Source organism: Girardinichthys multiradiatus, chromosome 13 (assembly GCF_021462225.1).
Source record: "Girardinichthys multiradiatus isolate DD_20200921_A chromosome 13, DD_fGirMul_XY1, whole genome shotgun sequence".
Taxonomy (NCBI): Eukaryota; Metazoa; Chordata; class Actinopteri; order Cyprinodontiformes; family Goodeidae; genus Girardinichthys; species Girardinichthys multiradiatus.
The window spans coordinates 27,605,722-27,633,148 of NC_061806.1; the positions used below are offsets into that span (position 1 = coordinate 27,605,722).

Here is a 27,427-nt window from a genome sequence, read left to right on the forward strand (position 1 = left end):
TTTAAAAAACACGACAATAATACCCACAGTGGTAGTCCAATGATGGCAGCTTAACGCACAAAGAGCTCTATCGTACTCTAACATAACATGAGTCCAGGCCCTTTTAAAGTTTGTGTGGTTTGAGGTGAAGCCCTGTGGGCATCAGCTCAAACTGACTTCAGGGTGGCAGCCTCTAAAGCCCAAAGCTGTTCCTGCAGAATGGTTTGCACTATCAGAAAGGAAAAAAACTAAGCCACCCCAGCTTAATCCTGCAGAGAACAGGTGAGAGAATCGGCGGTGCTTATGCTCTGGGGGATTGCTGTCTCTCTAACTCCTTTAAATTTGGGCAATAATGTCAGGCTAGACCACAGCCATCTTAAAATGTTGTCATATCTCTATGTGCTTTCTTCTTTTTATTCCTCCTGCTTACAGAGTAGCCAACGACGGCTACATAAATAACATAAATAACAGCACAGACTGGCTTTTTTGGACATTTTCTTACAGTCTACACAGACAGAAGTGGACACACAAAAACACATAAAAACGGAGAGACAACAGTGGTTAGTTTTTTTTGAAGAAATAAAAAAATGTGCTTAAATCAAAGTATTAATTTGGTGGGGCACAATAAAGCGCAGAGGAAACCACACTTTGACAGACTCATGCATGCACAGACTGAGGACAAAGACTACTTTGAAAAGTTACTCAGCCACCAGATGTTTCAGCCTAATCCCAGACTACAATACTAATAGGGCTGCAGCTACACATGTGTGTGAGCATGTGTGTGTCTGTGTGGGTGCAGGCCAAAGTTTTAAAGTGGCGAAAAATTTGTCGCTTTCCAAAGGAAATATGGTCATGTTAAAAGCGCTTCTGCATTTTCAACAACGCTACACCTTGCTGAACATTTTACACTGAACTGACTCCAACATTCTAATTTCTATTTCTATTTCCCCGAGGGGAAATTCTAATTTCCCCGAGGGGATCAATAAAGTATCTTTGAATTGAACTGAATTTGAATTGAACAAATGAGCATTAACTGAATCGGTAGCATCATTCCAGGCCGATGTTTGATGATTTTTGTCAAGCTCTAATCTACAGAGACAGATTTTTTTGTAATTCCATTTTCTCTCTAAGGGATACAAAAAAAATAAAAACAGACTTTAAAAAACAATAAAGAAATTTAAAAAAACTACCTTTTTGGGGGGATAAACTTACAGAGCTCTCCCTCTCACTGGGAATCTAAAAATATTATTTTGCAGGATACTGAACAGAGGCTTTCGTGCCAATAAAATCCTGCAGATAAAGAAGTGCAATATTTCTTCTGGATAAGCCACAAAGAAGGGAAATATCTCCAAACTGCTGAATTTGTCTTTCTTGTAAGCAGGAAAAGTAGAAGACTTCTTTCAGCGCAGCTTTTTGCTAGGCTGCGTTTACTAACCTAAAGTCATCAAACTGCCAGTCTCTGATCAAGCTGATGAAGCCAAAAACCTTCCAGAACCAGGTATCAGCAGGTTAATTGGCGAATTATCACTAGGGATGACTCGGTATCAAGATGTACTGCGATTTTAAAAAATGTGTTTAAAAAATGTTTTGTTTGTTTTGTTTTTAATACCTTTTTAAGGTTTAAAGAGCATTTATTGAGATGCCAAATAAGTGCCAGAGTGACCACAATTTTCTTTGGCTCTATGGCGCATAGAGTAAATCAGCACAGCCCCCACTGCACTGCACCACTAGTTGCTGCGGCCTGCCAGTCAGATGGCTGAAAAAAGGCTCTTACCTATTATTTTCTACTGGATGTCAATCAGAAGATTTTTCTACTTTATATTATAATTACTGGAGAAAAAAATCAGTTTCAACCAAAATCGTATTGGGCAGGACAAACTTTACGGAAAACCAAAAATCGGTATCGGCTAGAAAAGGTTTGATCAGTACGCAACTAATCAAAATGTTATATTATTTTACCAGCTGTAGGAACAACCAGTGGTTTCTCTATTTCAAAACCAAAGCAAGTACACAATGTTTGATATTTTTGTGTACATGCGTTGTGAAAATCCTGGGAAACCATTTTTACCACACTCTCATGAATAATCTTTATTAATTATTAGCCTTAGCCAAAACATGACTTAACACAGTGTCAGGGTGCATGGAAGAGAATCTCACACATCACAAACAAAATCCATTACATTTTTAAAAATCCATAAAAGGTGTATTAGCCACCAACAATGCTTCACAGCTGTAAGGCTCGCCCAGAATAAAATGCATGATTGCTGGAGGAAAATTGTGCCACATCACCATAGGAGAAAATATGTTCGTGACTGAGAAGAAGCACAATAGCAAACAAATGTCAGCAAGTATTTACACTTGAAACGAATGTTAAATGCAATCTTGGAGCAAGTAAACTCCCTTTTCAGGCAGTGATTACAGTAAGATCAAGGGCACATGACACTCAGCAATCCTGGTAAAAAAAAAACAAAAAATGAGAAAAAAGAGGAAGCCAGACATTTTGAGGCGAAGATGCAGAACATTTTAATAGACAAAGGAAAAAGTGAAGCACACAGAGAGAATTGTCTGATAAGAATTCTGAGTGTGTGTACAGAGGAGGACGCAGTTAACCTTCAGTACAGAAATAAACAATCAGCAAGTCTATTTGTTCAAAACCAAGCAGCGAATGAGATAGATTTGAAGTCGGCAGTTGCAGATAACAAGTATTAGACTCGTAGAATAACTGATAGGAATCTGTCAACAAGGCTGAACTGTCTGGAGATAAATACTGACTAATACTGCTACTGCTAAGCATGCGATGCTGGGCACAGATATGCAATAGTAACGGATGCCGTATAATGAAATAGACAGGGGTACAGGGGATTGAGATCACCTGCGTTCAGGCAACTGGCCACATCAAAAATACCCAACGGAAAACTCTGATGTAGGTAAACTGAAAGCTGATGTTACATAAGCTGCAGTTGGTAACGCACCAATCTGTTGCAAAGATCTTAGTAAATGTGACAAACAGCAGCAAAACGACGAGCAGATTTCTTGTTTCACAGCGGTTGTTTTCTAAAAAGCAATAAATCAGATGGAAATTACCTGCTTGGGTCCACATCGGATTTTCCAAACAGAATCACAATTTAAAAGAAAAAGAAACTCTGTGAGCAGTATTAGTGAAGTAAGCAAACAGAAAGAAAAAGGAAACTCGCCACGTGTGCCTGTTCTGCAGCATCAACCAAAAAAAAAGCGGGCATGATAAAATCACAATCAGAGTCATGCCACTTATGCTGATTTCACATGTCCCCGCCATTATGTCTACCAACAGGTGTGAAAGCTGCTCTAAAGAAATCAGAAAAGAAATAAACTTTCAGGTTCAGTTTAGCAGCCTGTAATAAAACGCAAAGTATTTCAGAGAGTCTAAACGAGATGTGTGTCAGGCAAGCTTGCATCCTTGTAACTCAATATTACAGTAAACCTTTGCTTATGGAGCTATAATCCCAACAAAGTCCAACTTTTGTTGGAAAAAAAGAAACAAGATCTCTGACATGATGTCAACATGTATGCTTTATACACGTTATACACATTTGCTTTATAAACTGAAGTATTTAAAATCTAAATGTCTAAATGTACTTTAATTGCACTCTAACAAGTGTAACAAGTGTTTCTTTCTTAATGTTTGCTGCTTTTAGTATTTTTAGGTGTACTGCTTGAAATTAGCATCCCTCTCAACACAGGCTGCAAGCATCAACATATTCTTTAAAATTGGAGTGTCACGTGGTTCAGTGGTAGAGGAGGCACGCCATATGCTGAGGCTACAGTTCTCAATGCAGTTGTACCCGGTTCAATTCCCGGCCCTGGGCAAATTACTGCATGTCTTCCTCTTCTTTTCTGACCCTTCTTCCTGTCTACTTACTGATGAATAAAGGCCACTAAAGGCAAAAAAGATATTCTTTCATATAAATCAGGATTTTTAGAAATGTGATTTACACTGAACATACATAAAAAAATATGCACCAAATTTATTTGGACACATTAGCAAGTAGCACAATGGGTGGGGACAGGAAGCATAATCTTACTCTAAAACTGTTAGAAAAGTTCTACCTTTAAATTGATCAGATTTAATGAATTTGGAAATATTTCCATGTATGGAACTACAAAGATATTCTTTTGGAAACAATAAAACTGAAATATTGTTTTAAATTCATACATTACTTATTAAGTCTGACTTTTAATTCATTTGAATGACTTTGTCTTTTCTTGGGGTACAAATAAGATATAAGTGACATTTCTCTTAGTCACTCTTGAAAATCGGAAAGGAAAGACAACAGAAACCTAGCTAATACTCTTCTACAGTCAGAGCAATAATTAAAACAGTCAAAAAGGACTTTAAATGTGACAAACAAGGCTGGACCAGTATGTCAATGCTAAACAGCTGAAAAAAAGCAGATCATTATCAATCAACCGAGGGCTCATTTTTAATTATATTTTGACAAATTTCATCAAGCACACAGCTGGAATTTCACCTCCGGTGTTTTAAACAAGGTCAAAACTCATCTGAGCTGCGATTGATAACCAGAAGTCTGGGTGGACAAGAAGCATCAAACCTGCTCGTACCGCTGAGTCAAAGCAGCCGGGATTTCAAAACTCAAAGCGCTGACATCAGAAGCCAGCAGGTTTCATTTATCAGCTGCCTCGTGAGCCAAAGCTCCAAAAGGCAGTGATTAAATTCCTAATTATTTTGACACTGTGAAACTCAGATGCACAAGTTTGCAGCTGGAGCTACCTGCTGCATTTTTAGAGTTTTAACTTGCGGTCATACAAAGAAAAGTACGAGCAGCAAGCAGGTCTGAACATTACAAACGTTTGGTAACAGAGCAGACCGCAAGGCTGTACTGCTCCCTGCACCACCCACTCATTTTGTACCCATTTAAATCAGCTCAACCACCACCTATCAGTTTCCACTGTGTCATGACCGAAAGATTTCTACACCCTCGCATAATCTCCCAAATTTAGGATTTCTCAGAAAAACTGTAAAAAAAAGACTCATCTCACCCTAAACCAAAAACATGTGCTCGTTATCTGAAGACAGACTTTAAAGTCTCAAAAAGAACAAAGACATTAAAAGACAAACTTGAGCCTAAACAAGTCTGAACAGACCACAGATGCAGTGGGGATGGCATTTTTTGGGGGGCCCTTTGTAGCAGAAACTGACTTCCAGTAAAAAGCAAGAAGAATATAAGATCAAAATCCCTGCACTGCCACCAACTACGAGCCACTAATACAAAGTCACGATATGCAGTAGAAAGAAAAAAAAAGTTTAAAACGATTGCGTCCTTGAGATATAAGCAAAAACAGGACACTGGGTGATAAAAAAAAGTGTGATCGCAGAGTCGAGAGAAAGCCAGGAACCTTGAAGAAAGTTTTTTTTTTGTTGCTTCAAATAAAACTATCCGTGACAAATGGGTGTTTTTCTTTATCTGAACTGCAGGCACGGCTGGGATGAATGACAGCTGATTGCTCTAATAGATGCTATCTTTATCCTGCTTACTAGAAACAATGAGAGTTAAAGCGATCAGAAAGTAAATGAATGGAGGCTGTGGTTTCAGATGAAGGAAATGTTCCGTAAATCTCCCTCTGGAACACAAGACAGTTTATTTCAAAAGGACACCTCGGTGTTTGCATTTAGACGTTCAACAAGATTCAGCTGAGAGCACTTATGAGAAACAGCTTACCATATACCTAGTGTTACACAAAAGGAAAGGGCAAACGCTAAAAACCAACTTCTGTGGTATCTTGTCATATAGAGGATAAATAAATATGTATGATCCCTCTTTTGGGATTGGAAATTTGTCCTACAAGTTTGTGGAATTAGTCTAGATTTAAAATACCATATTAGTCTATTACAAAAACAGCCAAAGTCTGAATTAGAAGAAGTACTGTAAAAAAAACAAGGCAGATGATAGGGTGGATTAGGAGACTTTGATCTCTTAAATAGTAATCAACTAATGTAAGTAAATTAGAGCCCCAATTTCACAACGAATCTCATGTAAAGAGGTAAATAAAGGGATCTGGTACAAACATTTGCCTGAGTAGGCAAGAGTCAGTTACTGGTACTATCCAAAGGGTTTTTATGTCATGCTGTTGCTGTGGTTTAAATTCCAAATGACCAGAATTTTCTCTAACTGTAAGGAGGGCTCTGCCCCTCATCTGCCTTTTTTGCTGTGCACTGCCAGTCAGCTGGGTGACAAAAGGTCTTACAAGAATTCAGCTGTTTGGAAATATTCCCAGCCATGAAGAACACAAACAGTGCTAAAACTAAAGGACTGGGACCAGTGACTTATGTTGCTATAAAACTGTAGTTGGACAGCTTCGAGCTGAAGATGGGATATGGAGCAGATAGCCTGACTATTTAATCAGCTATTATCAGAGAGAACTACTAAATCTAATTATATTTCTGCATCAGATTATGCATCAAAATAACAATAAATCGATGTTACAAGTAACATTGTTCAGGCTGTATTATGTACTGTATTATATTATTTTAGTAGCAGTAGGAATGATTGTTCTTTTGGTGCAAACACCAATTTGCAATTGTTGTATAAATACCATACTTTTTTGACTCAAGGTTAAAGTACTACAGGAATCTCATACCATCTGATGCCTAGTTGCATGTAGTGTGGAATTTAGTATGTTCTCTTTGTTCTCAAAAGTTGCAACACGACAAAAATGTTCCCTTAGTTTGGAATTCTGACTGGGAAGTTTGGGGTTCGAATAACAGGCTCAAGTTTAGTATCCAATATGACTGCCAAGCATAAACTTGAGGGTATAAACCAATATTAGTACTTCTGATGGTTTGTATGTTATTAAACCAGATGTGGAAATACAATTTCTCTCTATGAACATTTAGTATTTAAACACAGAAAGTGGAGAGAATTATATCACCAACTTATTTTGCTAATAGTTAGCACCACAGCAATTAGCAAATGCCATTGACTTTCAAATGTTTAACTGAAACGTCCTCTACTTGGGTGTGACGCCACTCCCAGATCTGGGCTCAAATGCAAGACAAATCGAAGGCAGCGATAGTACAACCGCTGCCCAACCTGTTGCTCCACAAGGTCAGTTAGCTGCCTGAAGAAAGCAAATCCTCCCAAACAGATAGCTTTACTTAAAGAAATGTGGCAGTTTTGATTGATTTCCAGTTGCGATAAACTAAGCGCAGTTTTGAGGTACAGGCAAAGCAGCAACCAAACTTTTTTAGTTAATGTTGCTTTAAAAGGCAAACATTTTTAGCAAGCTTTCCATTAGAAGGAAGCACCTAAACCATGTAATAAATTTTTGATTTTCATTTTTGTGTTAATATTATGATACTCTGCCATTTATGCAAGAGGTTTTAATTCAGTAAAAAATCTCACACCAGTTTATGTCTAATCCTGTGAACTTTAATTTTTGTCCATCTTTTGGTTGAGTTAAAAAATAAATTGTGTGCCTGTTCTTTAATTCTTCAAGGCAACCAAGCAAAATCACGCCTCTGTGGGTGAAATCGCTCGTATTTTTCCCCTTAAAACCCTAAGACTGGGACCGACTTTTTTACGCTCTGTCTCAAACCGACCTTTCCTCCACCCTCAAAGCAATGTTAGGGCTGCTCCAAAACGACCAGATACAAATAACATGGCAGCCCGCAAAATCACTACAGTTGTTCCTCGTGTCTTCCAGAACGTCAAACCATCAATAAAACACGGGAGATACATTCCAGCTATAGTCGAGCGGGACGTTCCTGACTTTCCCTCGCTCCATGTGTTCTCTCTGCAGCTCTCTCTCAAAACTTTCTCTCTCGTTCCACCACAAGAGAGGCTTCACATATTGCAGCCATATGAGTGAGCCATGGCTTGCCTCCGGAGCCCATACAGACACACACACACAGAAAGGAATAAGCGCTCGACTGTCTCCCACTCTGTCTCGCACATACATCCACAAATGAGTTTTACAAGCAATTGCCTCGCCTTAGGATGTTGTCCACTGTTTTGACGTTTAATAGCAGCTACGAACAAGGCCGTAAGAAACAATGGTGTCCGATGTCCTGAGAGCGGGACGTTTCTTTTCTTTACCGCACTAAATTTAAACATTTTAAGTGTTTGCTGAAATTTCGAAGAGATATGTGCAAGTAGTAAAAGTTTGACAGGCCTTATTATAAAAGTGATTAGAATTTATTTAATCTAGTTAAAGCGAAATGTCAACGACTGTGATGGGCAACTTCCAAGTTTTATGAGATGTGGTAGTTGATTAAAAGTACATGATTTTCATTTATTTAAAGCCTTAGGAATAAAACCACTCATCCATGTCAGCTATTATAAAAAGAATTGCAGAAAAAGAAAAAAGAGAAGACACGGGAATTTGAGGAACTGCGAAGAAATTTGTGATTATTACATGAAACCCATGGAAAGCAGATGTGAAAACAGTCAAAACATATATGAACACGTGGAGCAGAATTTTTAACAAAAACATTACATGTGGGTAAATAAGAGTTTTTGTAATCTGATTTACCTGTGAGAATTGTTTTTTACTTTCTTGGTCAAAAAAGTAAAAAAATTATATATACCACAAATTAAATGTAATAAATAATAATCTAAAGCTTTACGTTATCGTGATGCACGTAAACCAGTGCTTTAAATGAAACCCATCATCTTTCATTTCTCTGAGAGTTCAAAGCTGGACTGACGTACTCCGCAGGAATCTTCCCAACTCTCCCCGACTCAGTTTATGTGCTTGGGTAGAACTTTATCAGTCAGAACTTAAACCATTTAAATCCAAGATTGAACATTTGAAAGTATCTTTAGAGTGTCATCTGAATTAATTTTGAAACTAAGCGTGCATCTTTACAGGATTCATTTTTTAGTCCAGTAGGAATAAGTGTTTGGAGACAGTTAATAGAGAAGTGAAATGTGTTTTACAATTCGCAACTTAAAGGTTATCTGCTCAGTAGAAGCAAGGCAAGTTGTTTATATGCTTTTAGGGGAGCTCTGATTTGAGAAATCTGGAGAAGGACGACTCCTTGCAGCTTCTTTGATAACATCAAAAAGCCAACCGAAGACTGTCCCTTAAAGTGGCATGCATTGCTATCCAACTTATTCACACAGGAATTGCTAAACTGAATCAACATGAACTAAACAAGAACACAGAGTCTGACTGTCACAGAGAAGTGGAACTTATGTTGATAGTAAAGCAAAGCAACCACTGAGCCAAATTAATGGGAGCTGTGCTGTATATTTAGTTACATAGTAATCTTAGTGCAGGATTATGTACAATTCAACTTAAATGTTTTTACTCCCTAATATTCTCCAGACTTGACAGTTTTACAAAGTTTCTATAAAAACCTCCTCGGCTTCCCTCCTATCTTACTGAAAGATCTTTTCTGTAAAAGTTGTCTGGGAATTGGAAAACCAAATCAAATAAAAAAAATCAAAAGCTTTCTCCTTATCAGTCACCTCATTAGACTTAACGCAGGCAGTTCCTAAAGTGGATGGTTGTCTGATAGATCTTTTTTTGTCATAAAATATTTTTTCATCATCGGCAGTGCCTCCTCCAGGCTCTATCTAGGTTACCCTTGGATTTGATTATAAAGGTATCTCTCTAGTTTTCTGAGTAAGTTCGTTTTGGATTATTTATTTATTTTTTTGCCTTTAAAGTAAAAACTTTAGGTAAAGGTTGACAGTCAGAAGTCAATGTATTCAAATGCACAAATGGACATTTTATAGTACATTTGGAGTGTAATCCAAGTTTATTTTTAAAGCTGAACATACATTGTTAAAAAAAACAGTTCCACAAGGATGTATCTTGGGGTCTTTACAGTATGTGCATGCTACCCTTCTACAGGCAGCAATGTTATAAATTAAAACAAAATTGATACCTTTGATGTAGATATGGACATATATCTGTATTACAAAGAAATCTACCCAACTTTCCCAAGCCATTGATTTTCTACAAGGTAAACATTAAGGAAACTTTTTCACAATAAAATGTGCTATACGTTAACTATATCATCTACATACTGATTATAAAAACTTTTTCACCTAAAGAAAGCAAAGTTCCAATTTGGAGAAATCTTTATTTCATTTTCAGCAGCTATGCAGCTAAACAGGCCTGCATTAGCTTTTAAGTACATTACAGGGGGTTATCTGCTAAATAAAAGCAAGGCACGTTGTTTAGTAGAGTTTTCAGGGGGCTCTGGTGGAGGACTGTGTTAAAAAAGCTCCCTTGCCTCATTGTGCTGGCTTCACATACCCTGCTCTCCCCACAGAGTTGTCATGCCTACCCAGCACCCTTATCTCAAAGGAACATCACAGTTTGTTACGACGAGAGGAGGGGAGGTTGAGAGGACGGGGTGGAGGGGGGGGGCGGCTTTTTAAAAGTTGAGTGGAAATGCAACTCAGAACATGAAACGTCCGGCCAAAGCAAAAAATAATATGTAATAAGTATATAACTGGGACCACCGCTGAGCTAGTGCGCACTTGTTTCCTTTAACGTTGATAAGGGAGGATGTGTCGACAACACAACATCCACCACGCCGCTCTTCAACAATGAAAACAGCGCGATAGCGAATAAACAACACTTCTTTGATGTGTAAATCCCAAAACTTTTTGTGTCGCCTTTTAGCCCCAATAAACTTCAATGAACTGAAGAGTGACGTTTTATTTTTGTTTGTTTTTGTTTTTTCGCTTGCAAACCCTTTCTGCCGTGCGTCAGAAATCTGAACTTGAGTATCAAGTTTGCAGCGTGAAAAGTTATCAATGAAAGGAATAAACACGACAAGCTAGTAGTTACACAGGAGCTACTTTGTAGTGACAGAAATCAGCCCGGAGTTTAGCTGCCTGCAATCACAATCAATCAGGACGCCACTTATCGTAAACTTACAAGCGGAGACCCAAGAACTTACAAAAAAAAAAAGAGGAAAAGCACAAACCTACTTGAGACGACTCCAGGTTCCCCCCCTTTTGCTTGCTTTCTGCTTGTTGTTGGCTTAAGACTTAAATCAAAGCAGTAGCTTGTTCCCGGTAGCAGCGGAGCAGAAACAGCCCCCCCACAATTCGTATTAGTGTGGCGTTTGGGTGTCCTAAGCTAAATGTAAATTGCCATGTGAATTCAAAGCGGTGCTCCCTCCTCTTCTTCATTCAGCAGCAGATCCCCCCCCCCCCCCCTCCACCACCACCACCTCCACCTCCACCTCCTCTCTCTCTCTCTTCCCCTCACACCGACGCTGCTGCTGCTCAGGCCGTTAGTTACATAAGACGCAAACCGACCGCTGCCCGTCGTAAAACGGCTACATTTTGTCTCCCCCTTCATAATCGCTTCCTTTTAGAACGAACACATTTTCATCGGCTGACTCGTCAGAGAGCACATCTCTCGCCGTCTGCGACTCCAAACCTGCATCGCTTTGTTTATATATATATATATATATTGAAAATAATAGTAATTAAATCAAAGGAGAAGCTCTTGCAGAGATATTTGTATTTGTATGTATGAGTGCTTACCTGTTGATCAAAATAAGCATGAGCCTCTTTTCTCTCACGAGTGTGTCTCTTTCAGCAGCCTGTAAAGATGGTGGCTGGCTGGCTGGTTCGTCTCTTTGTGGGCTTTTTTTTTTTTTTTTTTTTTTTTTGTTTGTTGATGATGTCGGACGGGGTGACTGTGTCTTGGCTGTCTCTTTTTTTCTCTGGTCAGAGAGGGGGGAAAGCGAGATAGTTAAAGGCTTCGCTGCAGCACATAAACTAGGCTAATACCGACTGATTAGTGGGTGAGTTTGGCTCGGGTGCTGGTACATTCCCGACGCTATAGTTAGTTTGTTATTCATGAAGTTGGTGACCACAGCAAACCAAAGCAGGTCAGCTCGTTATCTTTTTTTTTTCTGTTCTTTTCTTTCAGACTAGTGTTATCGCTTTGCTGTGACAGGAGCTCTCCGCCTGTCTCTCTGTAGGCATTACGTCAGAGGAGGAAGACACAGCGGCTCTATTAATATCAAGAAGCCACCCGGAGACTCACTCTTAAAGTGACACACACTGTTATCTCTCTCACTGATTTACACATACAATGAAGGACTGAGTCAAGAACTTGGAATAAAGTTTGTAGTTGGTAAAGAAAAGCAACCACTCAGCCAAACCAGAAAAGCGGCTGTCTGTGTAGTTGCTCAATGTAACATTTTGAAAAGAGTATTGAACCAAAACAACAAACTAAATAAGTTAGGACCTAAACAAAACCTGGATGTTAAATTTCCGTAGTTAACGGTGCCTCTCAGTTACTCAAGGATCTATCTTTGTTAACCCTGGGTTGCATACTAATACCAGATTAATATTTGAAGATCTTCACAGTTCCCCTCAGTCTGCAAAAAGCCTAAAACATGATAAAATCACCCGAGTCACACTCTGTTTTAAAGGTCAGGCAGACGCTACAGATCAATTAAAGCAGGGACAACCAGATTAAACAATATACATATAATAGCTATATCTAACAGTAATAGCTAACCCAGAATGTAAAGGGAGATGCAACAATAGGAATTTGCATAAATTATTTATTGCTCATGCACTGACCAGATATCTTTTTTCTCAATGCCGTTGTACTTGTTTGACAATAACAATAAAGGATTCTGACATCCTCCCTATTCTGAGGTTATGGTCATTGTATTACGTTTGTTTCTGTTTGGAAATGACACTGGCAAGTGCAAAAAGATAAGACAATGACCAAGGGGTATCATTTAAATATGTGTAAATTTGTATTTCTCAGTATTTATTTACATTTTCACAAAATATGCATATTTTGAAGTTTAATAAATAGAATAACACCGTTGCAAAGACTTTTTAATAGGAGACATTCCTTAGATAAAATACATCCTCTGTAATTATATGGATTTGAAGGGAGTTATTACAGCTTTAATTAATTCAGGGCTATACTGTTGTGGTATATTGTAAATCGTTATAAATAAGTCTTTTTTTATGCTCTCCGCAGCTGGTGGAGGATTCCACTGCCAAACCCTTTCCTTAATCATGAACGGCCATGGACACAGAACTATTAAATAATAATTATAATAAATATTTTGTCAGCTATTCTCTAGAAAATTCTAATAGACAAACAAGATGAATGCACTACCAAATTCAATTTTCAACTTATATAGAAAAAGTCATTTTTTCAGAGATTAAAGAAAAAGCAGAATGGGTGCTATAGGCCTTTAAAAGCTCAAACACCAAATCATGAGTACTGTCTTTTTAAATGATTTTCAAATGATAATGTGTCCTTTAACTTTACAGGTGTTTGGTGGGGAGCTTATTTACTAACTTAGTTTTATTTTATCTACCTCTGGAAAACTCTGAACAAAATTCTTTTTACATTTTATGGCAAGTAGAGGATCTTAGAGGTGAAATTTGTTACTTTGGCATTTTGAAAGAAGCGTTCATGCATTCATACTGCTAACATTTGCCCCTTTTGCCCTGGTTCCTCTCTGGCCAATATGTAGTTTGGCAACATCTGGATCAGCAACATTCCCTCACTGGGCCAATGCAAAGAAACAGACATTTATATACCCTCATGCCAACACCTATAGGCAGTTAGAATCAGCCTATATAGCTTTATTTGAATGGTGGGAATGAACTGGAGCACACAGAGAAGCCCAAGCTGTCAGAGGAAGAACACGTAAGCCTCTGATCAAAAGCTCAAGCAAAAGAGATGCACAATGATGACTAATATTAACATTACACTCTTTAAAACCCTTTCACTCCGTTGCATTTATAAATTGAATCTGGTATTTATATTCAGGCTTTTTATGTCCTAAGAAGTCATTAAATCTCTTAAAAAGTCTTAAATACACTCAGCCTTCCTTAATAGGTCTTCAGTTACAATTAGTCATGTCCTAAATCGGTATGTTTGTTCATTTATTGCTTCCTCCTTTGACCTTTGTAAACTAATTTATTAATTTATTTTATATTTAAAAGAAATGCGCTGATGGCATTCAGTCCTCCATTTATGGTAGTTCTGACTAAGAAATGTAAGGGGGGGTGTTATACTGTGAAAAAAATGTCAAGGTTTATTCACCCTTTTCTCCAAACCTTTGGGTGATGTGCCCCTGAAATTGTATTTATTTATTTATTTATATTTTACCCATCTTTTAAATGCAAACACTTGCTCTCATAAGTGGGGCTTTGTTATGGACGTGTCATGATCCTTAGGTTAGGTTTTGCTTCCTATTTTTTATTATTGTTCATTGTGCTCCTTATTTTGCCATGCTCAGCATTCATCATAAGTTAGATGTTTTGTTATTTTTTTCTGGTACTACGTTTCTTAATTTATTCCATGTGTACTCTAGTTTATTTTCCCTTAGGTTTATATTTGTCTTTCCTACTTTATTTTGTGTTCTGCATATGTCTGTTTAGTTCCAGCGTCTTCCTTCAGTTGTTCGGCCTTCCCTCTGCACTCCCACTGTGGCAGTTGAGCTCATTCTACCCACCTTTGCCTGCCCACACGTTGATCACCCTTACCTGTGTTTGTCATGCCCTCTCTTCCATTTTCCTCTGTATATAAACTCGTTGTCGCTTATTGTTGTTTGCTGTGTTCTGCTGTTGGCTTACCTGCTCCATGCCCGTTGCTCCTCCTCATGTGTCATGCCAGTTATTTCCCACCGTGTCTCCAGTCTCCAGTGTTAAGCTATAAGTTTGCCTTTCTATAATTAAACATTTTTCTCCACATCTGGCTCCATTTGCACTTGGGTCCATTTGTAAACACACCATGACAGGATGTGCTCCAATCACACAGAAAACTAGACTGCAACATCCACATGCAATATTTCTTAAATATTCTGAGTGTTTAATGTGGATTTCTATATGCCCTCACCATCAATTGTATCTGCCTAAAAAGTGCTGTGCACAATTTCTTTATTATTTCCTTTCTTAAAATACATATTTTCTCTCCAAGCAGTTGGACATTCTTGTAATCCTTTTAGGTGGATTTTTGCTTAACAGTCAAATAGTTTGTCACATTTTGATCAGAAATTTTACTGAGACAGAGAAGATATATCACATATGTCTCAGTAAAATGCTATAAACAATATTATCTTAATATCAGTTATGATCTTAGGTGGATTCATGACTAAGTGTGAGGATTATCCATTTTCTTATTTCACTGTAGGCAATTTAAAAGTGCCAGTCAAATCTGATCAGAATACAGCACAATCTGCCACTCATGAAAAGCAACAAATTAACACAAGGGAAGTTCTTCAGCTGTGAATATATGGCAAAAGTAAATAACTGGAGAATACATGTAAAGCCAAAATCCACAGTATTGCCATTTCCAAACTGTCCTTTGAGTAAGTGTTGGATTATCTCTTTGTTAAAATTCCCACCACCAACAACTAAGAAATGGACCCACCTTTAAGGTATATAGGAGCATTGTTATCAGATCTAATTTTATTTAAACAATCATAAATGTTACTTTGAATAATTGAACTGCAATTGTTAGACACATTCCTTGAATTTTGTAGCATCTTAAATGACTTAATATTACATGACTGTTATAGCCAATGCATTACATAGTCTGTTGAAAAAAGTAATAATTAAAAAACACTGCATTATTTGACAAATTGCTAAATAATCAAGTACTATGCTCTTATGCGGCTCTTGCTTGCAATGTGGTCGTTTTCGTCTTGGGATAAACTGTAGATGTGGGATGTGATTACGTTGTAGGATTTCATTCAGAATTAAAATCTTGATATATAATTTGAAGCTCTAAATGTAAGAACTGTATCAGTCTCAGGCTCTGCTGTTACTTAAAGTATGACTGCTTTACATCTAAAAAAGCGACAAAAGTGCCAGTAGATTAAGCCTTATAAAGGTAAAATAAATGCTGTGAATCTGAATTTTATTTATTTATTTATTAAATTGCATCAATAATGCAGAGGTGTTTCAGGAAGCACTATAAATAACGAATCTGACCTTGTAAGTTCACTGGAAAGCCGACTTGTTGGAGGAGTTTTTTCCAAACATTCCCTTCACAAGCTTCCTCACCTCATTACCTCCTCAGGGAGGAAACTATAGTGAACCTTTGGGTGGGGTTTTTTTCTCCACATGCTGGCCTTCAGAAGCCAAAGGTAAGAGTTGTTTTTTTTTTTTTCTTTTGCCAACAGAGCCAGTTCTGCATCCTGCAGGCATACATGCAGCTGCTGGATCCAACATCTCAGAAAACCTTGAAGTCTCTGCAAAAGCTGTGGGAAAAAATTAGGAAAAAGACAAATTGTCACTCTGGAGAAATACAATACCTGCAACCTGCTGCAGGTCTCCTACATAAATCTCTAAACACACTTTCAAATTTCAGAATTTTGTTATGCTGTTTTGTTGGGCCTGCTGATTCTTTTTGAGTAAAACATCATGTATCTCTGTCATCTTTTTTTTTTTCATCAGATGTACCGAGGCAGATAAATAAATAAATGAATCCATGCATCTAACACCGCAGACACAATCTTGTGTGTTTTGTTCCTTTTTATTATTATTTTGTGAATTTTCTAACTCTCACCTTGACTGAGAGTGATGTTTTCAGGTTTCTTCAGGTATTTCTTTTCATGACAAACTCTCCCCCTCTATATTGAATGGGTTTGGATCTTAAGATTATTGCAAAGATTTACTAGATTAGCATTACTTCAGAATGTAGTTAACCTCACAATGTTATTAAAATCTCACTTTTTAAATTACAGTACAAATTAAAGTACATTTATGTAGCATAAATCCAGTTGTTCTGTGAAGATTTTGGAGGCTTGTTAGAGAACATAACTAAACAAAGCAAAAAGTTGTGGAGAAGTGTAAAGCACAGTTTGGTCAAAACAATATCCCAAGGTTTTAACATCTCAAGGGGAACCATCCAATTCATCTTCTGAAAATGACAAAAAAAAAAACAGGATGGCACAATTGCAAATCTACCAATGCAAGGCCATCCACCTAAAGTGACAGAATGGGAAAGAAGATAATTAGTGAGAGAAGCAGCCATGGTAACATCTGAAGGAGCACCAATTCAATTCAATTCAGTTTTATTTATATAGCGCCAATTCACAACACATGTTGTCTCAAGGCACTTCACAACAGTCAGGTACATAACCAGTGATCCACAGATCATGTGAGAGAATCTGTTGACAGGATCATTTTTAGCTGTGCACTCCACGCACTTTATGGAATGAAGCAAGAAGAAAGGCACTGTTAAAAGGAAAAATAAGAAAACACAATAAGGATCATTTGCATTTCTGGCACAAGCCATGTAGGGGAGACAGCAAATATGTTGAAAAAGGTGTTCCAGAGAGAAGAGACCCACATGTAAAATGCTAATTGGAACAAAACTAATGCTGCACATTACAGTGAAACATCACAGCGGTGAAACGTGGTACTGGCAGGATCATGAAGTGGGTACGCTTTTCATGGTTGAATACCTACAAGTTGCAAAAGACTGGAGACTGGGGCAAAGGTTTACCTTCCATCAGAGCAACAACCATAAACATACAAATAAGTTCATTTTATTTATATAGCACCAATTTGCAACAAATATTGCCTCAAGTCACTTTACAAAAGTCAGTTCAATCCAATAATACAGATTCAAAGTCAATTACATACATTCCAATTTGATCCTAGTTATCAAACAGTGCAGTTAAGTTCAGTTTATTATTGAAGTTAGTTAAAAGGTTTTCTGCCTAAGGAAAGCCAGTCGATGGGATCGAGTCACTGTCTCACAGCATTTACTCCTCCCTGACGGGCATGTAGGCAATGACACGTTGCTTGCATTGTGTCACTGACTTTGCAGCAATCCCTCATACTGAGCATGCATGTGGTATGGAACCACAGTGGAATGTTTTAGATCAAAGCCCATGTATCTGTTTACATGGCCCAGTCAAAGTCCAGAACTAAATCCAACTGAAAATCTGTGTCAAGCCTTGAAAACTGAAGTTCGCAGACACGCTCCATCCAATCTGACTGAGCAAATAAAATGTGGAAAATCTCAGTCTCTAGATCTGCATATCAGATAGACATACCTCAAAGACTTTTCACTTCAATTCAGTTCAATTCAGTTTATTTATATAGCGCCAATATACAACACGTGTCGTCTCAAGGGACTTCACAACTGTCAGGTACATACATTCCAGTTAATCCTAATCATTGAACAGTGCAGTCAGATTCAGTTATTTATTCAAATTGGATAAAACGTTTTTCTGTCTAAGGAAACCCAGCAGATTGCATCGAGTCAGTGATTTGTAGCATTCACTCCTCCTGGATGAGCATGTAGAGACAGTGGACAGTCACTGGCGTTGACTTTGCAGCAATCCCTCATACTGAGCATGCATGTAGCGACAGTGGAGAGGAAAAACTCCCTTTTAACAGGAAGAAACCTCCAGCAGAACCAGGCTCAGTGTGAGCAGCCATCTGCCACGACCGACTGGGTGTTTGAGAGAACAGAGCAGAGACACAAAGAGAACAAAGAAGCACTGATCCAGGAGTACTTTCTATGGGAAGGAAAAGTAAATGTTAATGGATGTAGCTCCTTTAGTCGTTTCACCTAGAAAGAATGAACAGATAAACTCTGAGCCAGTTTTCAAGGTTAGAGTCTGAAAGAGAGCACATAGAGTTAGTCACAATAAAAGCTCAGTCAATCACCATGTCTAGGAGAGAGAAAGGGTTAAACACTGAAAGACAGAGCATTTCAAGCTTTCAGGTTGAACTGCAGCCAAATGTGACTACAAAGTATTGAATGAAGAGTTTAGAATACATATACAAACCACCATTTTTTTTTTTAAAAACCTGCATCATTTTCCTTGATATTCATCATTCTGTGCTATTTGGTGTTGGTCTATTACACATGCATATAATGAATGCAATGAAATGTAACACAACAAATATGAAAAAGTTCAAGTAAACCTTCTGTCCGTTTTAGTTTTTAAGGCAGCAGCTTGCTGATTTGTTCCAGTAGGTCATTGGCTGGCTGCTCTAAAGACTTCTTCGGAGATTGCCTGGTGATCTAGAGTGTTTTGGAAACAGCTATCCTGCATTTCTTATTTGTAAATGATTTTGCAATCAAATGCATTAGACATGTTGTGCTTTCTAAAGTATAGCTGCAGGAAAAAATGACTCGTCCAAAGCTTCTTGGTTTCTAAAAGTGTCAGCACCTTAACACTGAGTCACCAAGTAGTTCCACCCTGCTTTTTCCATTTTCCATATTAGAGTCTTTAATCTTGTAAGTTTTAAAACTCTTTCATTTTTATGGTTTCCAAAGTAAATTTAATGTTCTCAGAAAAAATGTCTTCATACCCAAGACGCTCACATTTCTATTGCTATGAAATATTTTATTGATTCAAGATATTATGAATTATTTACAACAGTGTTATTACAAATTCTTACTTTGGAAATACCAAACAGATAACTCAATAATGAATACTGAAAACATTTCAATACAAATAGAATGTAATGGAGTATTTGTCCTTTATTCACTACAAATACAGAAATAAATCTGAATCTGCTCAGTTTTCCGTTCATCTGTTTAGCACCAATTTCCTGCAAATGTCATACAAAGGAAGTTTACAGGGCAAACATGTCAAATTCATGTCCAAACTTATGGAATCCAATACAAACCGAATTTATTACAAATCCACACAATTTACTAAAATCTTACCCAATAATATAGTCAGTTTCAGATTTATTTAACCAACTCAGTCCAAATTATGATATAATACAGTCCAATTCTGAAGGTTAATGCCAGTTGGTAAAAATGTATCTATCTTTATCTTGTTTATCTGATCAGTTAAAAACTTTGCAACTAAATCTTGATCAACTTGATCAGGCTTGATAAATCCGATTGGGCCAGATCTCTTTGACGCCGGGTCTGTATGTTTTTCAGGATGTGCCTTACTTCTCTATAAATTTGAAGTCACCTTATCACAATGTCATCAGGCGCTGATTAAAGCACCCAAACTGGAAAGTGTATTTGTGGCGCATTATACAATACGAAATGTTGATCAAAAGAAATTGTTTACAATCTGCACTGCCCTTGTGTTGGTGGTTACTCACTAAGACTCCTCCATTATAAGATGTCTCAACCAACCAGCCCGGTTTTTCAAAAAATATTCTTCATACATACTAAGAATTCAAAGCATTTTCATTCAAAAGCTTTTAGTGACAGTACAGCACATGGTGTTCATTAATGTAGGTTAGATCATTGAAAAGCAAATCAATGAAATGGTGCAAATTGCATCCAGAAACCTTGAGGAAATTTAAAATTAGTTGCTGTTTCATTAATTCCACACAGTTTGAGAGAAATTGGAAAGGAAATGAACAGTTGCTGAACAACTGCTCCTTTCATTGCTAATTTATGAGAAATAGGCCTAATCCAAGGACAGCACTGCTTAGCTGGCTCATGGTGATTTTGGCCCCTTCTTTACCTGACCTCATTTATGCTGCCAGCAAAAGAGCACCTCTTACAAATTGCTTAAGTTTGTGGTAACTTATTTTGACTCTTAAACAAGAATAAACAACTGTTTTATGAAAGATTATTTTTGTAAAAAGTGAGGACGAAGCGTCGTTTATGGTACATCAACTCCTGTCAAGTCTTCAGGTTGAATTTATGGGACAAAAAAACAATGATTTCTTTCTTTTTAGCATTGAGCTTAAGGCATTTCTGACTCATTCAGTCAATGATATCATGAACACACTTACTCAGTGAATGTAAGAGAATGTGGTTATATGGTGACACAGAAATATAGCATTCTGTATCATGAGCATAGATAGGTTGAAGTATGTTGTATGCTTGGTAGAGCATGTACAGAGGCCCGGGAATGGAGCCTAGAGGAACCCCTGATGTGATCTTTAGCTGCCCAGATTGATAACTGCATTCTTCTTCTTCCAGGGGAGGAAAACCTAATGTGTTTATGGTGTTCAACAGAGTAAGTGCATAACATCCTATTAAGACTGCCCACATATCCCAACAGTCCCCTGTTGTGTTTTGAATAATTGCCAATAGTCCAGTTATGAGCTCTTAGAGACTTTCCTTACTGTTAAACTTTATTTTTACCTAAATGAATGCACAACTTAAACTCAGTATTTTGCATCTGCAACTAACTAAAATAAAAATAACATGGAATTTAAGGGAAAAAAATGTGCATTGAACAAGCTATTCTGCTGTATTACATTCTGTAAGCAGCAGATGAAATATTTTAGAAAAAAAACAGAGGCAGAAGTATGTGAAGTCACAGCCCAGATCTTAACTACTATTTACATAAGTGTTTAATAACGTGAACAGCTTATCTGTATACTGCTATAAATATTTATTATAGTATTTCTATATTTGGTACAACACTGTTCACATCTTTATTGCACAGTGTAATCTTTATTGCACAGTGTATAAAACTTTACTATGACAATTAAATTGTTGCTGAATATTATCACATAAAGTCAGTCCCACTTATTCCATAGTGGGTTGCGCGGGAGCTGGTGCCTATCTCCAGCAGTCTATGGGCGAGAGGCGGGGTACACCCTGGACAAGTCGCCGGTCCATTGCAGGGCAACACACAAACAACCACGCACACACTCATTCATACACCTAAGGGCAATTTAGAGAGACCAATTAACCTAACAGGCATGTCTTTAGACTGTGGGAGGAAGCCGGAGTACCCGGTGAGAACCAAGCATGCACGGGAGAACATGCAAACTCCATGCAGAAAGACTAACAGCTGGGAATCGAACCCAGGACCTTCTTACTGCAAGGCAACAGTGCTACCAACTGCCGTACCTACTACCATATCACATAAAGTAATTAAATAAATGTTTATTTTTTATTTTTAATTGGAGTAAAAGAAGACAATTTTAACAATGGTGAAAATATCCATAAAGTGTAGATCTCTGTTAATTTGTCACAAAATGTTTATGACACCAAGGTAAAGCAGAATGAAATACTAAATAATATCAACTATCATTATGTGTTTCTCATGTACACCTAGAAAAATGTACTGCAGGTTGTTTTTTGTTCCTTCTTTTAAAAACACATTTGATGTTTCAAACGTTTTGAGCAACATAACACACATAAAGCTGATGTGAGACATGCAATATACATATTCTATACATTGTTGGATTGGTTGCTAAATAACATTGTCAATACATGCAAAACATTGTATGTTTTCAGAAAGTTGGTTTTCTTGAAATTATACCATAGCATGTTCTTAATGGTAATGTTCAGTGGAGCTGCTCAAGTTGCATAAATTAAGTTATGGAGATTTATGAAGATAACATTTTGCCAAGGTTGTATTAGTTCACTTTGTAGACAAAGTGAACTGCTTTTTTGGTTTTTCCTTTATTTTTTTTATTTTTTTGACCACAATATCTTTTAGGAGTACAGCAACCTGTGGTGATATATTTAGCATTCTTGTTGCTTTTTTATAGAAACGTTTTATGAAACTTTTAACTGGTCTAATTTACCTTGGAGAAATAAAAATAAATAAATCCCTCATGAAAAGCTGTAAAAACCCATCTAAAGTCCACATGGATATGGGAAAAAGAAGCCTATGTCAGGGAGAGTAAAATTATTGTCATTAATATAAAATCCCAGTATCTGCATGACAACTGTAGTGTGTAAAAAACATAAACGTATAATGGAGATTTTATTCACCTATTACATCTTTCTTGATACATTTCCTACAGACTCTTTGTGGTGAGAGGTTTCATTTTTCAGTGCCGTCCATCACAAACAGTCGGATCAAATAAAAAAACATCCTACAGAGAATCGTAATATTTGAATATTTGCTCACCCGAAGTAAAATCAAAAGTTTTAAAATCGTATCACTGAAATTGAAAATGGAACAATTTCCATAAAATGAATTTATTTTTCGGAGTGGCCATGAGATTTTAAAGGGGTAGATGTCATGTAAAAGAAGAAGAAGGCCAGGGGAACGAATGTGAGATACTGTTTAATGGAAAGTATGACTTGTGAACAGTAAATCTGGTTTCAGTTTACGTGCTGCCTGGCCGCTGGTCCTTCCATATGTCAGTTCAGCATTTATAGATTGTACATACAGACTTCTGCTTACAAATCAGTGGTCGGTCTGCCTTTTTTTCCCCTCCCTTTTTGCTCTAGAATCCCCACCGTTTGTCTCTAAAGCCCTTGGACATAAATGCAGCACACAAACACACACTGAAAGAGTCTTTGTCTCATCTTAGATGAGAATTTAAAATGTTTTCCAAACTTTTATGCTTTTATAGAAAGTACAGATATTAGTATTTCGGGTTCCAGCTGAGACATCCTGCATTAGCTGTCAAGAAAGGGGGAAAAACAGTTCTGGTTTGAAAATATTTAAAGCTTAGTGTTTGTAATGCTAAAGCATTTCACTGTGAACACAGAAAAATTAAGACTCGGAGATTTCAAAGTAACCTACTTTGAGTTTGCAATGGTGAAACTCTTCTGATTTTAATGCAGCAATACTGTGATAGAACTGCCCCACCAAAAATTGTAGAACTACCATTTTAAATCTGTTTTACACACAATTAGTTTACTCTTTTGGAATGAAGTAGTTAACAATTTAAATGACCTTGAAATAGGTTTCAGAAACCCAACTGTCTTTCTAAAGAAACTATAGTTGAACACATATTTTAAAAAAATAGCTCAGCTCCAATACTTTCATTGTAAACACTGGATTTATTGGTATTAAATTATTTTCGATGTTGCCTCCTGTCTTACGAAAGAACTTAATTTCTTTATGAGCTAATATGTTTATTGAAACATGGTTTACTTACGATATAAAGCAGATCTAGTTCTTAGTTAATAAGGATTCACAAAATCAGCTCAAGGTAAATAGAGAAAGATTTTTCAATACTAGACTTTTTCTTTGTCGGTCATTTTGACTCACAGGGTCAAAAAAATCCTGTCATAATCTATTTTTTCTCGCCACTTTATTTTTTAAAATGACAGTAATTAAAAAATCAATAGCATTATTTGTTTTTCATTTTAATTAATGTTAGGTCTGAACAAGCTGAACAGAGAATACATATCAACTAGATGAATACATTTAACTTTTTCTCCGTTGGCAAGACTCTCCAAATGAGGGGTTTCCTGATCAGGCAAGCACTTGCTTCAGTGGGAGGAAACAGCTTAATATGCTAAATGGCCACCAAGTGGCCAGGGATGTAAATTACAATCTGTCAAAATGACAGATGGCCTTCAGATTTTTTCGTCACCATTTAAAAAAACATTGTTAAATACGGAAAATATTAACGTAGCCCTTGGTTGAAACAGAATGTCACAACTGTTCATTCCTGCAACTATTTTGTCGTATTGGACATTGACCTTAGGGTGGATCGGAGACCTCAGAATTTCCTTATCAGAATTCTTACTTTGTTAGTGGTTCTGTTTATTTCTTTGCACTTTGAAACTTGAAAATTCTGACTTTCAAGCATAAACTTAACAAATCATTGCACTTGGTTCAATTTGCCTCAGATTTCTGGGGTCCAAACTGGGACTGACATTGCACCCAACTGATCTATATTCCAAATGGGAAGATCTGTGGGGTTTACTTACACGTGCCTTAGCAACAGTGGTATAGACTTGTAAGCAATACAAACACATCACAATGTATTTTATGCACTCAAATAATGAAGAAACATCATTTGTCATCTGTGATTTCACAATAGCCTTAGACCTGCAAATAAGCTGCTTATTTCCACATATTTTGCTATGTTTTACATTCATTTTAAATTGTAGTGTGGCACTAACATTGGAATAAGAGGTCACCATTGGTTATATACCACCAAACTGGAGGTTGAGGCATTCCAGTTGATTTTTTCAACTTTGAACTTAAAAATACTTCTGTGCACAAATTAAGTGCATCATTACAACACATAAAGTTAGCTGCCGTTCAACCAAATAGTCACTTCTGCATTCTGCACATGTACTACATCTCTAAAAGCTGTTGTTTGGTATAACTAGCTTTTCAGTGTTAATGCGTACATTGAACATTGTGACGTATTTACAGCAACAGTCAGTGCAAGGATGTGTAAATGTGGTCCAAGGAAAAAGTGTAGGACTTAAAATCAGATTTGTCTCATGAAATATAATGTTAGAGTTATGAAGGCACATGTTGTTAAATGCAACATGTTTAGCCCCAAACTGTAAAATCATGCTGTCCATCAACTCATATTTAGGTGTGTCCCTAGTAGACATATTTTCCACCTCACATTTTCCATGTCTCCCTTTGCATTGTCGTGCTTTCTGCTTTGGAGCGTTAAGAAGCGGGAGGGCATTTCTTTAGACAGAGCAGACTCTTGTACATTTCCTCTTCAAAATCAATCAACTTTCCTTAAATCTGCAGTTTAGATTTTTTTCTTTTCTCGTTATTACACCAAGTACAAAATCTTGTCCAAAATGTGACACAAAACAAATGCTGAATAAAAAAAAAGAGAACACTGGTATACTACATTGCTGTGAAAAACATCGATGTGTAATCATTGCAAAAATGTGTTTGACAATTGATTTGGAAGATAAAATTAAACATTCCAAATGGGTAAAAATATCTAATTAAGTAACATTTTTCTTTGTCCCATTCTGTGACGTTACAGATGTGTTTATTTTTCTGGCCAAATACTGGACCTGCTTAAGTTAAAGCATATTGTGTAAATAATCACTCCCAGCTCGTTTGATTGTGTTGTATCTGCCCTGTGGCTTCATTTATAAAAGTGTTACTAAACAATTTTAATCAAACCAATGCATATACACTGCGTCAAAAAATTCTCTTCAACATCAGCTTTGAAGTTTCTGTGGAAGAGGTCCAAAATCCCAGTTGATTTGCAATCAAAAGAAAGTCAGTGTAAGGGAGACCAGCCTGAAACAACTACCTAGTGAGCTTTGCTGAGGAGAGGAAGTGAAATGATCACACTGACTGAAACTGCTTGGAAGATGATTCAGAAATTATCAGATTAAATATTAACGCTTAACTGTCAAATCAGAATCCAGTTTTACTCTCCCAGTAAATGCATACATTCTTATAAGACTCATGCTTTCCTGTTGTCTGAATGTTGTCTGAATGTATGGCTTTATGTATGGCTGGATTACATGTCATAATTCCAGTTTTGCATTCCAGTTGTATCTTGAACCAATACTTTTTTAATGTATCGGTGTAGTTCCAAGGCTCCAAACGTCTGCTGTTTTTTTGTCCTCTTTGTGAATGAAGTGGATTTACAGGGTGAAATCAATATGAAAGACGGGCTTTCCATCCACATGGTCAGCATAGCTTTATGAGAAGAGCATCAACTCATAATAAGCTCTCCAAGCTACAGTCAATGAAGCAAAGCAACAGTTTGATTACCATTTCCTCAACATGATGTGATCCCACAAGTCCATCAAATAAATACACAGGCAGATTAATAAATCCAGACCTCCCAAGACATGAATGTATACATACAGAGCATCAGGTTAAAGCAAACATACTGTAAACAAAGTTGATGAGGGGAACAATGGTACAATTCATCACTGTGCACGCACGCAGGCACGCACACACACACACACACACACACACACACACACACACACACACACACACACACACACACACACACACACACACACACACACACACACACACAGATGCTAGATCATATGCACACCTTCACTACATGTAATGCCTCAAACTTTTCTAGAGACACACAGCCATGCATGAATGCAAATTCATCTAAACATGTTCTAATGCAGACCTGAAAACAATTGAGAATGCTTTTGTGGAACAAGTTTAATTAATAAATGAGAAGGTCTCTCTTTTAATCCTCACCCTCTCATTTATAACTGGCTTCTAAAATAGAGCTCAGCCTGCAGGACTTTAGAGGAAGGAGAAATAAGAGCGACAGCTCAGATCACCATTTAAAGTGATTTGAACGATGGTTTCTGTGCAGAGCTACAACGTTGGCAGAGTAGGTATGCGCAGCGAGCCAGCCAGGCCAATTTCATACGTGACTAAGTTTCTTCTCACACTTTATACCTGGGCAAGCACATGCAGACACACTCACACATGCAAATCATAAATATGCATAAACAAGTTCATAGATACACACTTGAACATTTATTTTTATTTTCTTTATGACTATCAGTGCATATGTGAAAAACACATGCATGACATTTCTTTTTGTTGACTCTTTATTTTTTTCCATCAGTAAATGCACCATTCAAATCATAACCAAGTTGAACTAGAAAACACACACCATTCAATGTGAACGGATATACTGAAGGAAGAAAATTCAAAGTAAGCTATCTTTACTATATTAAAATGAAAGGTGTTCAAAATGAAAACAAAGAACCCCCTCTAGCTCCGCCCCTAAGTACCGGCAAGAATTTAAAACTACTTTCACCCCTGGGTATCACAGACTAAAGAACTGGAAATTAGGGTGTTTGAACCAGCCTCTCAACAGAATTAATAAAGTATTCCTTAAAATTC

The 27,427-nt window shown here is 37.2% G+C and overlaps 1 protein-coding gene across 5 annotated transcripts in view; it reads right to left on the reverse strand.

Moving 5' to 3' along the window:
- Positions 1-12,570, reverse strand: part of trps1 (trichorhinophalangeal syndrome I) — a 151,349-nt gene extending 138,779 nt beyond the window's left edge. For 4 of the 5 annotated variants that reach the window (XM_047383456.1, XM_047383455.1, XM_047383454.1 and 1 more), the window contains exon 1: positions 11,493-12,570. The gene's annotated coding sequence lies outside the window, so the exon portion shown is untranslated. Of the gene's footprint in view, positions 1-10,924; positions 11,117-11,492 lie in introns of those variants that run through there. The other variant, XM_047383453.1, reaches the window with a different exon arrangement.
- Between the last annotated feature and the right edge of the window lie 14,857 nt (positions 12,571-27,427).